This window comes from Ovis canadensis, chromosome 2 (genome assembly GCF_042477335.2).
Source record: "Ovis canadensis isolate MfBH-ARS-UI-01 breed Bighorn chromosome 2, ARS-UI_OviCan_v2, whole genome shotgun sequence".
Taxonomy (NCBI): domain Eukaryota; kingdom Metazoa; phylum Chordata; class Mammalia; order Artiodactyla; family Bovidae; genus Ovis; species Ovis canadensis.
The window spans coordinates 63,897,573-63,907,966 of record NC_091246.1 but is presented as its reverse complement, the minus strand read 5'-3'; the positions used below and the strand labels follow the sequence as shown (position 1 = coordinate 63,907,966).

At 39.1% G+C, this 10,394-nt stretch overlaps 1 pseudogene; it reads left to right on the top strand.

The window, feature by feature from the left end:
- Positions 1-595: 595 nt before the first annotated feature.
- The window catches only part of LOC138432358 (S-phase kinase-associated protein 2 pseudogene), a 176,998-nt pseudogene continuing 167,199 nt past the window's right edge, over positions 596-10,394 (top strand).

Here is a 10,394-nt window from a genome sequence, read left to right as displayed (position 1 = left end):
AGAAGAGACACAGGTTCCATCTCTGGGTCAGGAAGATCCCCTGGAGGAGGGCATGGCAACCCACTCCAGTATTCTTGCCTGGAAAATCCCATGGACACAGGAGCCTGGCAGGCTACAGCCCATAGGGTTGCAAAGAATCGGACTCGACTGAAGTGTCTTAGCACACATAGCACCCCATGTCATGTCTGTTAGATGTCTTCCATTTCATCCCTAGCCCAAGTGAAAGGAGAACTGTTCAAGGACGGAGCAGCAGCACTGGCCTCACTGAGAAATGGTCTGATAGCTAGGTCGATGGTGAGATGCCATTGTCGACCTCCTCTGGACTTCCATGAAGAACTGACTTGGCTAATATGACTATGTAGGGACTTCTGACAATGGGGGGAAAGACTTACCATCTTCTGATCCTATAAGGCAGTACATCAGAAGGGCCCCCTTCAGAAGTAAGCATTACTGTATAACTGACTACCCATGAGCACTCCTGGGACCTGCTGGGTAGAATGGATTAGGCTGGCTTCTGGACATAAGAGCCCAACTAGTGGGACTAGTTTTGTTCGGAAATGTAAATGGGTTCATCCCTGTTGATACCCAACATAACATGGAGTGGCAGACCTGCACCGTGATGGCTGACTTCTGGCTAGGCTGCCAGAATGTTTCTTTTACAGCCAGACCCTCCCCCTCCCCAGGGAGGGGCCCTGGGCTTGTGAAAACCAGGGGTGGCCACATACCTGACCCCAGGGATATCCCAGAAGAAGGGCGGACCAAGACTGTAAGGGTAGTGCGAGGTATGTAGGGGTAGACTGTATGGTCAGGCCACTCAAGATGGCTGTTCTCTGGCTCTCTGTTCATCCCCCTGCCCAACCACTGTTTGCTTCACTCATACCTTATGCACATGACTGACCTTCCTGCACATTTGCCCCACAGGCTAGGCTAGTGATTGTTCTTATCAAAGGGGCAGTGAGGGGCATGCCTCTTTGCTGGTTTCCTCGGTAAGTAATGAGCCCACCTGACATTAATTCCCCTTATAACTGGCAATCTTCCCTCCGCTCAGGAGTGAAGACTGCTGCCATGTCCTGCCCATCATTGACTGCACATGGTGGGGTGTCATTTCAAGACCTTACTTCTGACATGTAAGCTCCCTTGTCCTCTAAACCACTGATGTATCTATTGCTGACTCTGGGCTGTTTCTTCAGTCTTAAAGCTGGGCAAGTGTAGGCCTTATAGGCCTGTGGGGTGCAGCCCAATAGTATTATAGAGGTATATATAAAAGAAGTAAAATATTCTCTTGGAGCTTACATACTGGTAACAACCAAAAAATTTAAATATATGGGGCAATTTTTTGAGTGATACAGGATAACATTTGCTTCAGCACCAAATTTCATTATAAACCAGGCCTATAGTTGTTTAGAAGATATGATGTATTATGGAGTAATAAAGAAGACTTCGCAACTAGAGTTGACCTTGAACTTGAGTGCTAAAACATGAATGAGATTTGTGTAAGATGCAAGTTGTGTAAGATGTAAAATGTGAGTTAAGCAAGGGGAAAGATTCAACAAAGGCTTAAAGTAAAAGATAGAAGAGAGGAGAAACAGTGTCCTTCTAATGTTTACTTTGTTTTTTTAAAGAAGATAAAGTCTATATTATTTTTAGTCCTCCTCCAAAGTATCTATATTGGAGAAGGCAATGGGAACCCACTCCAGCACTCTTGCCTGGAAAATCCCATGGATGGAAGAGCCTGGTAGGCTGCAGTCCATAGGGTCGTTAAGAATTGGACATGACTGAGCGACTTCACTTTCACTTTTCACTTTCATGCATTGGAGAAGGAAATGGCAACCCACTCCAGTGTTCCTGCCTGGAGAATCTCAGGGACAGGGGAGCCTAGTGGGTTGCTGTCTATGGGGTCACACAGAGCCGGACATGACTGAAGTGACTTAGTAGCAGCAGCACCATAGTATCTATATGGGCTTCCCAGGTGGCGCTAGTGGTAAAGAACCCACCTGCCCACGCAAGAGACAAAAGAGATCTGGGTTCTATCCCTGGATTGGGAAGATCTTCTGGAGGAAGTCATGACAATTCACTTCAGTATTCTTGCCTGGAGAATCCCATGGACAGAGGAGCCTGGTGGGCTGCAGCCCGAGGCGTCACAAAGAGTTGGACAAGACTGAAATAACTTAGCACTTTTAGTATCTATGGATAGTTAATGGATAGGCAGATAATTATTTTGGTAATTGCATCAGTTTGTCTAGATGAAAATATTTAACCTGCTGACAATTTTGAAGGGCTACTATCATAATGTGTCCAGCAAATAATCATTCTCAGTTCATGTGTCATTCTTGGAGCCAAGATATTCAGCTGCATAATTCAAAGTGCTATTTTCAATATCATGTTAAGTATTAAAAGAACAATTTAAGCCAGACAAATTAGTTCTTCTGGTGGATAAAATTAAAATTGTAGGCCTATCTATGACATATGCATTACATAAATTTCTTCATGTCCATTTGATTATATATGTCTTAACTCTATCATGGTAATTCTTACATAACTGTGTTATATTACCAAGGTATTAATATCTATCACTTACAAAGGGGTTGCTATGTTATGCACTGTTGTGACCTGTTAAAAACAGAATTCAACTGAGTAAATTTGAGAGATCTTGGCTTTATTCAGCGATTCATGAATTGGGCAGCATGCAACTTAGCAGACAGAAAGGAAATCCATGGAGCTGTACTAAATGAAAGACTTATGGGCAGAAGGGAGCAGGGACAAGAAGCTGTCTAGGCAAAAAAGCAGACTGGTTATTGCAAGGTTATTTTCCTTGTAGGGCATGACAGAAGTTTATGAGGCAGATTGCCTAACACATGTTAATCAGGCAATTCCTCATTGGCTGATTTAAGATTTCATGTCAGGGTGAGCCGAAACTATAACTTAAGTCTCAGTCTGGTGATGTGCAGCTCAGTATAAGCAATACCATCTTGGGCCTGTTGTCTTAACAAACCTGTTTAAGTGTAGTTGAAGAAAATAAACATTATTATTTAAAACCACGTCCATCTTATAAAGTTGATGGCTTGTGTAAAATAAATGCTCTTTTGCTCTCCTGAGAATATTTGCTATGATGAATTACTAAAGATGGACTGTGCAGGTCTGGAATAATTGCTACATTTTCCTGCAAAAAGGCAAAGAAAAATTTGATATTCTGGTAGGTGATGTGGGAAGTTGTAGGAAGAAAAATAGGGTCTGAGTAGGTTGGCAGAAAGTTAGAAGATATTTTGGTAATGGCCCAGAAAATTTTTAATTACAACAGATCTAGTATTCAATTTACACAGTTTTTGCATTTTTGTGAGATGACCTGTCTATATCATCAATGTATCACCATCATCATCATCTATCTAATTTCTCCAAACCTATCTTCCGTTCCTCAAAGTGCATTGTATACTCTCAAATTCCTTGTGGAAGTGACATACAATAGAAACGAGGGACAAAACTGGATTCTGTTAGGGGCAGAAAACACAACATAGTGAGACAGTCCCCAAAATGAACTAATTTAAATGGAGACAGGAGCTTAGATTCACAGCTGACCAGGAGATGATAGTAAGCACTCAGAATTTTCAGAAATCATAGAGCAGCTATTGAACCTTCTCCAAACTTATGAAAATTTGTGCTATACTAATATATGTTTGGATATTTTGAGGCAGTGATCACAGAAGAAACAAGATCACACATATGTATATTATTTCTACTTTAAATATATAATCTCATTTAATACCGTGTTGAAATGAAGCATGTTTCATTTGACAGGAAGTGGTGTGAAACAAAAAACATCTCAGGGATTCACCCTAAAGATCCATCTCCAGTGAAACTTCCCCAAAGAAAGCATTCTCAAAACTCCCATTTCCCTTCTCTCACCTAGAAAGTATTGGATCCTTTCTCCTGTGAGTGTGATAGTTGGTATTGAGTTTAATAGCAGTTGTTTACACATGTATCTTCTCCTATAGAGGTAGCTTCAGCTTCTTTCCCTTTGCTAGGAACACCTGTTGTTATTCAATGCTTGTTACATGAGTTACTTCATGAGTACCAGTGAGGAGAGGAACTATATCTTTTTTCTGTTTATATTCATATAGCGCCTAGTATAAGAATAGAACATAGAATATTTAGGAGATGAGAGTTTCATCCCTAGGTTGGGAACATCTCCTGGAGGAGGGCATGGCAACCAGCTCCAGTATTCTTGCCTAGAGAATCCCATGGACAGAGGAACCTGGTGGGCTATAGTCCATAGCGTCGCCGAGTCAAACACAACTGAAGTGACTTAGCAGCAGAGCCTCGTAGAGTTTCTTACTTGTAGCAGGTATTCAGTGAATGCTTACTACTGGAATAGAGTAAGATATATGAGGTTCTGTTTAAGATTCCTTCTAACTTTACTGTTTGGGAAAAACTTACAAAGTAGTTATCTTTTCAGTGGGATTTGAAAGATGCTAAATGTTCAGCTGCCATAAAACTTCTCAAAAGCTCAGCCAATTGGTGTGGTAGAAAAATGTGCTGTAATGTGATAGTAAGATTTATTAGCTGCCTGCCTTGGGAAAACCACTTGATGTTATAGGTACATTGGGAATGTGAATATTTTGGAAGATAGCTGTGGATTTAGTTAAAATACATTCAATTACCTAACAAACATACAGGGACACAGATAGGAAGGCAACAAGAGTGAATCCCTTTTTCCAAAATTTAAAATATAGAGCTTTTTGATTAAATGTGAATAAATTTCAGAAATTTTCTATGAGATTTTTAACATGTTTCTAAAATATACCGAGTATACTCAATGACAAAGTTTGAAAAAAGTAGTATTAACCAGCTGTCACCTTACTGTAAATGAATGGGTCTAGGAATAGCACACATATATGGTAAAGTTTAAAAAAGTCTAAAAGAAAACTTTACTGACTTTCCTAGCTAGCGGTAGGTTGTTCTTGGTTTCCAGGAGCTAGCATGCAGACACTGTACCAAGCAAACTTGAAAAATGGAAAAGACATACATATACAAAACAGATGAATGGGAGGATGAGGCAATAAGGTGACAGAGAAACTTGCCACAGTGCTGCAGGCATGCTAAGCTGCTTCAGTTGCGCCTGACTCTTTGCCACTAACCAGAATGTAACAGTACATGACTGGTTTTTTTCCTTTTGCAAGTTTATAAACCCATCTTTCCTTCGTCTCTTTAGCTACTCTTGTGTTCAAAGCAGTCATTTGGTGAAGAACCTGCCTGCAATGCGGGAGACTAGGGTTCAATCCCTGGGTCGAGAAGATCCTCTGGAGAAGGGAATGGCAATCCATTCCAGTATTCTTGCCTGGAGAATCCCATGGACAGAGAAGCCTGGTGGGCTACAGTCTCTGAAGTTGCAAAGTGTCAAACACAACTGAGCAACTAACACACACACACAGTGCCAGCTGTTTGCAGGCTCCCAAGGATGACACATTGAAGGGCTGCCTCCCTGTCTCTTCTGCATGTAGGACTGCATTTGAAATGAAAGGAAAAGTGTGCTTCTAGAGAAAAAAAATTAAGAATGCATGCCACTTTCTTGCCTTCCAAATCCTGTCTCTACTTTAAATAATTTCCTACCATAAGGTGGAGCTATATCCTACAGAGAGAAAAGTATTGGCTGGAAGATCTGGCAGAAGTCCACTTAGATGATTTTTCACTTGGCTTGTGGTTTGTGGTTTTAAAAAGTTAAAATGCATGGCAGGCACCCCCAAATCCACCACCAACTGATGCAGAGAGAGTTGTTATTTTGGTGCAGCTAGGATTTTAAAGTGGTGCAAAGGTGTGTGAAGGCAAGCAGGACCTTGTTTGTTAACTTAGGCTGTAAACACAGCTTCAGGGGAAACTCTTTGAAGTGCTGAGATCTGAGGTGGCAGGTTTTGAAGCCCCCCTGAGGTAGTACAGAGAAACCGCAGGTATCTGATAGTGTTTGCTCTTGAGTAAATCATCCTGAGCATCAAACAGTGTGTTGACAAACAAAACGGAAAAAAAAAAAAGTGCTTTATTTAAAAGCATATATTGTGTTGAATAGGCTATTGCTAGAATTTAAGAGGCTGACTTATATTAGCTGCAAGACAGGTTTTGCTTCTCAGTTTGTGATTATAAGAGGTATGACCATGAAAACCCCCAACTGTGTTATCTGTAAAACCCTGGCATCTCCACCCAAAGGAAAAAATGATCCCCTGAAGAGACAGAGCACTGCAGGGTTTCCTGATAACACATCAAGGGTAATCTAGATAAAGGAGAATGACTCTACAGGAGTGTGTGTTCCATGACTCCCTGGGCAGTGCTCTCTATCCGGAAATCAATTAAAGGGCAAGGTACACCAGCTCATGGCTGGTTTGGGATTTTCTTACTAGAGATTTGCATAGAAACCTTGCAGACAAGCAAACTCTATTATAAAAATCCAAGATGGGGTTCATCTTGGTGGAGAAAAACCTAAATCTAATAGAAACTAATACTGGGAAACTTCTATCACCAAAAGAATTCATCTAACATGCATATGTTTTTCCGTATCGATAAGGCAACTCAAATGTGCAAAACATGATAATTATTGGTAATATGTCACTTATTACCTTCCTTGTGAAAGGGAGCAGAATTTCCCAAAATATGCTTTTTGGCATAAAGATTATGCTGAGTTGGTTATTTTCAAGAAACTGCAGACACAGGAAAAGCTGAGAACTGAGTGGAAGTTACCCTTTTGTAAGAGATATTTTAAAGGAAAATCTTCATTCGTAAGGTTGTCTCCCTCTCTATGCCAGGAAGAAGAGGATGATCCATTCTCTAGAAACTCTTATTCATGGAGAAGGCCGGGATGTCGATCTGCATACCGTTAACTGTGCTTCTACTGCTAACTTTTCATAAGTGGCTCCCCCAGCCCTCAACATCTTCTTTTGTCTTTAGCTGGAGATGGTATTTAAGCTGATAACCTGAACCATTTAGGGGAGTTACCAGTGAGTTTTCCTTGGTGTCTTGAATGTATATAGGAAGTATACCTGTTATTAAACTTCTGTTTGTTTTTCTCCTGTCAAGCTGTGCTTTATCACAGGGAGGTCTCAGCCAAAAACCTAGAAGGGCAGAGGGAAAACTGTTTTTCCTCCCCAGCACTGGGATCCTGTAAGATATGTTGGTATTATTAGCTTCATCTTTCCAAATAATAATAAAATCAACACTCCTGAGGGGATAGCAAACTTCCCTTAGAACAGAAATAATACAACTACTTCTATTTGCATGTTCATGCTAAGCAAAGCACTAGATACTTTATATGCACTATCTAATTTAACCCCTACCCTTTTCATGTGAAGACCAGACTCATGATTTTTATAGTTTTAAATTCCTGCCCATGGTCATATAACTACTTGGTGGTAGAAACATGTATCCAAACTCAGCAAGTGTGATGCCAGAGTGCTCAAACACTGCATATTTGCTTGAAGACAATTTTTAGTAAGTTATTTTCCCATGTTGTCTATTTATAGGCTAGCTGTCCTTTTCCTCTTCAAAGCCCACTTGTGAGGGCAAGGTCTTTATGTGCCTGATTCATCTTTGGTTCCTCATAGAGCCTTGTGCATTACAGTTTCTCAAAAAACACTTTCTGAATATGTAATGGTCAGTCCAGCTGGGAAACCTGTACATACAATAACTCATCCTTTTAGTTTATATCCTATTCTTCCTTTCCTACATCTTTTCCTTCTTTGTATTTTTATTTTATCTTGACAAATGCATTTGTTGTTGTTTTTTTGTTTTTAAATGTACTTCTGTTGTTGAAATAGGGCTCTCATCCACTGCCACAGGCCTTTAGTCTTCTAACTTTGAAGGTCTGTCTGCTTTCTTTTTCACAAAACACATCTGTCATGGCATTGCCTAGTCCACTCCCCTGAGTTTCACAGCTACAGACTCACACTGTAGGGGTTGTCCATCCGTCTAGAGCACCTGGGGTTTAAGGTGTAAGCAATTTGACTGTAATTGCCTCTTCCCAGCAGTTACTCCTTGAAGTGGTGAAGGGGGACATTTGGTTGGTTCTCTTTTTCCATCTACATAAATAGGTATTGGAGTCAAATCCATAGAGCATGGCATATTTATCTAGAAATAAATGTTACTCCCTACGGTGGGAGTTCTTAGCTACATTTTTGTTTGTCTTACTCTGTTCTTGGTTTATTTTCAGCAGAAACTTAGCTCACTCTTTCCATTTACATCCAATCCATTGATTTCTCAGGTGAAATAAACAAATTTTAATACTATATTACTTAAATAAATCACGTTTTTATTTTCCTCTTAGGTCTCCATGTTGAATTCATCTCCTAATGCATGACTGTTGTATAGGACTCAATTAGCATTTCTTAAGCTATAGGTAGAAAGCATTTCTGATATCCTCTTTAATTATAAGTTTTTATAACAAACTTCAAATCTCAAGCTTGAATCTCCTAATCAATTTTTTGGTTAGAGAAGAGCTGTGATGGTTTCCAAGACAAAGAATGGATAGATCTGAAAGTTTATTCAGTAATTTTTGTTCAAATGGTGCTTCCCTTCTATTTTATCCTGAGAATTATACCAATATGGCCTCAGCTCTCAAGGGAAATCTTGTGTGAATAACATAATATCTTCACAAAAATGTCACTACAGAAATTAAAAGTTTGAAAATGTATGTTAAGACAGAAATCAAGTATAGTCTATACAAAAAAAAAAATCATATGGTGCGGTGGGCTATAATGTTTTCTTCTTCCATGGTTATTTGATTAAAATGCCCATGAATTGTGGTAAGCCCATTCAGGTGTTTTGGAGTGAATAAGAGTAGGTCATGCTATACCAAATATCACGGGGATAAGAAGGTCATATACCTTCTTTGTCATATATTAGCATACTTGAGACTTTCTTTGACTTCAGAAAGATAGATAAGTCAATGTATATAAAGATCAGTATAATGATGGAACTTAATTGCACAATGATCCCAATTGATTTGATACAAGTTAAAATCTTGAGTAAGACTTTGAAAAATGGCACTCATCTCTCAAACTGCTGGATAAAACTTTGTTACTGTACCAATGTAAAAGTGGAATTTTATTCAGTTTATAAAAGGTGGTATCAAATGTTTACTCCAATATCTCTCCTTGTGTTATTTATATTTGCAACTAAGCAGTGCAGAAAGAAAATGCAGATTCATTAACTAGAATTCAATTTTATTCCCTTGAATACAATGGTTTACTCAAATAGCATATTTTCCCAATATGCTATATTTATACTATCCTTATTGATAGGGTGACTGTCTAATTGATCACCTAAGTAGGTGCACCTTCGGAGATGAAAGTGGATACTGTTAACAATTCTGCTGAGGCAATAGGCACAAAATGAGACTGTCTTGGGAAAACTGGGACATATGATCATCATCCTTACAAGCACAGCTATCTAATCGAATCACACATAATGTCACTGTGTCAATTTCTAAGGTCTTGGTGACTCTAGACCTTATCTCGTTTTACGGTGATGACCAAGATACAACTTTCAAGAGCTGTAACAAATCCAGCCTATAGTTTTATTACTTTGATTTTTTGTTTGTTTGTTTTTTATCCTTAAACATCTACTACTAGAGAGAATCTGGATGTAACCAGAAGAAGACAAAGGGTTGTTTGGGAGGACAGTAGTTCTTCAACTAAATCCATTAGGATACATTCCCAGCCTCCTCTGAGAAGTCAGCAGGGGAGGGAAAGGGAACACTGTTCATGCATGATTTTGCTATCCCCTGAACAGCTATTCCTTTGGTCTCCTTTGTTCTGTAACTATACCCTGGCTGATCCCTGGGTATTCCACTTAATTGCATGCCATTTCATCGTTGTTCAGTAATTATACTTGTGCATAGTTATGAGTAAAGTGATTTTCCTATGTATGCATTAAAGTTAAATTTTGCTCCTGGGGTTCAGTGCGTGTGTCTTCTAGTGGCATCAATAAGGAGCATGTGTGCTTCTTCCTGCCATGTGTGAGAGAAGAAGATGGTCAATTATGATACTGAAATTTACTAAATGTGATGATAAACACTTTTAAAAGCAGCCCAACAAATGATTATGGATTTCACACTTTGACTAATTGCTTCAATTTCTGACTGAAATGAAAATCTTCCACTTGCTTTAGTATTGTGGCTTGGATATCTCTAGAAAATATTACAAATATCATTAAAGTATCTTTCACTGTTCATCTTTCCCTTTTTTCCTAGCTTCTTTATTTCTATAAGTTGACTACTGTTTTCAATTTTCCCAACAGAAAAACTTATATGTAGAGGTCATTCACATATTTGTTTTATTTAGTTATCTTAAATGTATGTCTAAAATCATTATTCCCTATTATTTCATAGAAATGTTCAGATTTTGTATTTATTTTGGTTT